The following is a 5,569-nucleotide window of genomic DNA, read 5'->3' on the forward strand; positions in this document are numbered from 1 at the left end:
AACAAATACAATAAATCAAAAACTCTTTCTCAGGGTTGGAGACATGGCTCAGCCCTAAACGGCACTTACTGCTCTTCCAGAGGACTTGGATTTGATTCCCAGAACCCACATGGTGGCTAACAACTGACAGTAACTCCAGTTATGGTCAGGGAACTCAGGGAATCTCACACCTTCTTCTGGCCTCAATGGCTATCAGGCACACATGTGGTACACTTATATACATTTAATCAAAACACTCATGCACATGAAATAAAAATAAATTTTAGAAATATTTCTCATCAGACCTGTCCTTTGGATATCACTTTTTAAATTTTCATTTTATTTATTATTTTTTTATCTTATGTGTATGAGTGTATCACCTGCATGTATGCAGGTGCACCCGTGTCGTGCAATAACCATGGAGGTCAGAAAAGGGTGTCAGATCCCCTGTAACTGAAGTTATGGAAGGGTGTTAGCCACCATGTGGGTGCTGGCAATTGAACCAGGGTCTTCTGCAAGAACAGCTAGTGCTCTTAACCGCTCTTAACTGCTGAGCCATCTCTCCAGCACTGTGGATATCACTTTTATCTTATCAGCTAGCTTTCGCACGTTTCAAGTCTGCCTAGAACAAACCTTTTATGCCTTTTCATCTGGTTAGATGCATTCAACCGTTTTGCCTTTCACATGCCTAACTTTCAGAGAGAGACTTTATTTCCAGCCCCCTGTGTGTGTGTGCATGTGTATGTGAGTGTGTGCGTCTGTTGTGTTTACATCATCAAAGCTACTGTCTTCCAATGTTATATTTCCTTCAATTCTAAAAGAAAATTAAATGTACATAAATGATCTATCTTGTCAATTTGACTAACAATATGATTTCATAATGTATTGTTAGGAGATATTAAGCTTTTGTCTTAATGGTATTTCCTTAGTCATAGAGTACTTTAAGATTTCTCATTATTTTTTAAATTTATTTATTTTTTATTATTCCAATGAGAGGCAATTTTAAACACGTTTCTCCAGAAATAACATGAAGCAGGTGATGGCTTAAAAACTGGCTGGGGGTTAGGGCATGGCTCTAATCCCAGCACTGGGGAGACTACGGCAGGAGAATAGCAAGTTCAAGGCCAACCTGGGCTACATAGCAAGTTCAATGAGCTATAAATAGGCTATACAATACACCCATTTAAAGTGTGTAGTCCATTGGTTTTTAGTGATTTCTGAGTTGGATAACTGTCACTGCGGTCTAGTTTAGAACATTTTCATCATCTTAGAGAGACGCTCCATCTCTCTGAACACCAGTCTCCACTCTCTCTCCCCCTCCAGCCCTGAGTAATCCTAATCTAATTTTTGTCTCTGTAGATTTTCTTAATCTGGGCATTTTACAGAAATAGAACTGTGCAACATGCAGTCTTTTGTGGTTGTCTTGTTTGACTTAGCATAGTCTTCAAATTTATTCATGTTGGGGTTTGTTCCAGCACTCCATTCCTTTTCATAGGCAAATAACATTCCACTGTGTATGGATATTCCCGGTTTCACCAGCTAATGGACATTTGGGTTGTTTTTACTTTTTGTCAGTGATACAGCGTTGAATATTTACATACAAGTTTCTGCATAAATGTACGCTTTTATTTTGCTTGAGTACATACCTGAGAGTGTAATTGCCAGGTCATACATTGATTCTGTATTTAGCTTTTTGAGGAACTGTTAAAAAAAAATACATAAAATGAAGCTTAAGGGGGGAAAATAAGAAAAAAAAATCAAAGATCAAAGGACTTGCCAACATGGGGTCAACTTTGGTGGAGCAATGAAGGTTTTCATTAGCGCTGTTCTTTGTTTGTTTGTTTGTTTGTTTGTTTGTTTGTTTGTTTTTGGAAAATTCTAATGAGTTTATTGGGCTTGCTAACAGAGCACAGGGTGGAGGCTTATTTACAAAAGCATGGGCGCCCTCCCCCATTTACAGCTGCGCTGGAAAGTCCACACTCAAATATTGATCCTCAGAGGTATGCCCTGATATAGTAATTCAGTCCTGCTTTGTAGCAACATTATCAGCCTAGATGCCACTTTTTCCCGCTGATGTGACATTTTTCAAGATCCCATATTAATAGAATTTTTTGACAATTTTTACGTTTAATTTTTGGTCGTTATATCTTTGAGGAGCTTTTTGTTTTATTCTTATGTCTAAACTATCTTCCACTCTGCTTTATAATAGGTGCTTAACTAGAAGTGTCTCTTGTCTAAACTACCTAGCTAAGTGGGTGGTATTGTTTATTGATCTGACTTTTTCTGACGCTAGGGATGAAACTGAGTTTTCTACACGCGAATAAATCACTCATCCATTAAACTATACCATCTGCCCCAAATTTGATTTTATAAGTGCTGGAAATGCTGTTCGGCACAAATCCTTTATTTTATTATGTCTTGCATTTTATTGTATACATATTATATGAGCCCCATTAGCTTGGTTGCAGCGATAAGTAATTAATCACCAAATTGTGAATTGACCAATGAGCTAATCAGAGCCTTCATAATTCAGTCACTTACCAAAAGCCCCATCATCTGTCAGCCAAGGTACAAGAGCCTTTTCAGGGGCATTCATATACAACAATTATAATTGTGCTAAATGGCATATTTTGGTTTCACAACCTAGTAAAACAATATTTCTTATTAATAGAAAGATGTTCTCTCTGACTCTCTGTCTCTGTCTCTGTCTCTGCCTCCCTCTGTCTCTCTTTGTCTCTGTCTCTCCCCCATTGTGGTGTGTGTGTGTGTGTGTGTGTGTGTGTGGTGTATGCACATGAGTGTGTGCATGTTCAGGGGCCAGAGCAGGATGCTGAAAATTTTCTTTTATTGCTCTCTGCCTTATTGCCTTGTGACAGGGTCTCTCATTGAACTGGAATCTCATTGCTTAGGTTAGGTTGGCTGGTCAGTGAGCTCTCGGGATCCATGCCCCTTCCGCAATGCTGGTGTTACAGAACAGTACAGCCATGCCTGACTTTTTACATAGGTGCTGGGGATTTGAATTGAGGTCTTCATGCTTGTAGAGCAACTGCTCTTGCTCGTTGAGCCACCTCCCTAGCCCCAGGGTTTTCTTTATCATTTAAAAGTGTATTATTTATTTAGTGATTGCTCATTTGAAAACATTAATATGTATTTTATCATTTTCTACATATCAAATATTATATAATATAATGTGTAAGTATAAATATTATATTGTTTTATGTTGCCTCGTTTTATGCTGCTTTTCTTTTCTTTTTTTTTTTTTTTGAGAGTCTATGTAACACAGGCTGTCTTCAAAATTGCCATTCTCCTATCTCGACCTCCCAAGTTTTGGTATTACAGACATGTGCCACAACATCCAGCCTTATGTTGCTTTTTTTCTATGTGGACTAATGCCTAGCTCATATTTTCAAGCCAGGATAATTCTATATACCTTTCTTATTTGGAACAAGAATCTTCCAAGTGGAGTATATAACCCTTAACAAATGTATAAGATGATTTTTATTTATCTTACCCTTTCCAAGTGATTATGCTGTTTGAAAATGTACAAAATATATTACTATATGTTTATGATTTATGGAAAGATAAATACATACAGTGGTATGGATGCTATACTTTGACAATACTGAAGCACTAAAAATAACTTTTTAGAAACCATTGACCTAGATTAGCCAACAAACTTGCATGTCAATATATAGCAATTTGGAATACACTCAGGCACTATGAACTGGAAGACATTGAAGTTTCTCTAGTTAAAGTGTGCAGTACACTCACCAAATGTTCCATTAGGCCTATTATAAATTCTGGAGTAGGCATAGCCATAAGCATACCATATCAAATTTTATATTGGAACTGCACGCATAAATCACTTAACAGTTCATGATTAGTATCACAACCCTATACTATTATGTTCATGATAGTTTCATTAATATTGGACTAATAAATTCAATATTAAAATTTGGAATAATTATTTCACTGCCTATATGTAAGAAATAATTGTTCTAACTAATACAAGACAATTTACAAGACCTTCCATATATCAAAAAGTTCTTAAAAATGAATTAATTTTGAAAATAAACTAATAGAGTCTGGATATTCAAGTTAATAATTATCAGACATCCTTAAATAGAAGGCCTTATCTAATTAACCTGCAGTTGTTTTCCTGTGGATGAGTTTTTAGTTATTTGCCCCTCAAATAAATATAGCTAATTCTAGTGCCACTGATAATTATTGAAATTCAAAAACCATACTTCTCTAAATTTCAATTTCTCTACATTCTCATTTGAATGCTGTATTTCCAATTATGATGACATTTTAAAATTAGTAGACTGAACCGGATGTAGGCATTACTTATATAAGTTCAAATGATAATACCATGTCTGTGGAAGATGCATTTTACTCAATTAAAAACTTTTCAATACTGTTCATATTATTTTTCCATGGGGACTAGCATAAATAATTCAAAGCCTCCCCTTATAGGGTGTTTTTTAATTGCAGCGGGGGAGGGTCTGTGCACTCCAGGTTAGCCTCAAAGTCACTAAAAAGCTGAGGATGAACCTGAACTTCTGGTCCTCTTGCCTTAACATTCCTTAACAAGTTCTGGGATTAAAAATGTGTGCCAACATGCTCAGTTTCATATAGTGATGGGGACTGAACCAAGAGTCTCTGGCATGTTGGGTGAACACTCCATTAAATGAACTACATCTCTGACCTAGTTTCTTTCTTTGTTAAAATAATTTATTGAGAATTTCATAAATGCATATAAGGTGTTTTGATCAAATCCAGGTCCACTCCCTCCTTTCCAACTCCTCCCATATCTCCCCATCACTTTTTTCTGATAACTTCATGTACTCTTTCTTCTTCTTTGATTTATTTTTTATGGGGCTTTTGGCTACTCTAACATTCCCGCCTCTGAAGAGGTAACCCTAAAATCTTTTAAGGACTACATAAGAGCTCCCAAATACTTTCGACATTTTTGGCCTTTGGAACAGAGTATGTTTCTAAGAAGCCCAAGGACATTGTGAGTTTTAGCCAAGAAACTGGATACTTTTGGGGGGAGTCTTTGTACCCTAACTGCCTAGCCAATTCCTACCTCCTATTCTTATCACATCATCCTCTGAAGAGGTTACCCAAATTGCCAATAGGGAATCAGGAACTCCCAAATTGCATAACTCTTAACTGTAGGGAGAAAGGAAGTCCTTGAATCGTGATTAGAAGAAGTGAAGGAGAAGTAAAGGCAAGAGTAATCAGCATTACTAGTTCTAGACAGGGAACTAGAAAAAAGACAGAGTGGGACAGTTCTCAAATGTTCCTATGAGAGTCCATGGGAATTTCTTGACAAGGGCTTCCAAAAGCATCCCTCTATTGGGTTCCTCCTCATTTTTCTTTTGTCTTCCAAGGCTGGACTCCAGAGTGATGGATTCAGGATTTGATTTCAGGTATTTTGATAGTTATTGGAATGGTAAGAATCAGTGTCAGTTCCCTCTCAAAAGCTTCTAGATAGAGGGAGAAAACAAATTTAGTCATCATTTTAGAATAATAGCTGGTTGTCTCCCTTAGCTACAGGTGGGCACTACAGTATTGCAGTCCAAGA

This window comes from Nannospalax galili, unplaced genomic scaffold (assembly GCF_000622305.1).
Source record: "Nannospalax galili isolate Female #2095 unplaced genomic scaffold, S.galili_v1.0 scaffold3, whole genome shotgun sequence".
Lineage (NCBI taxonomy): Eukaryota > Metazoa > Chordata > Mammalia > Rodentia > Spalacidae > Nannospalax > Nannospalax galili.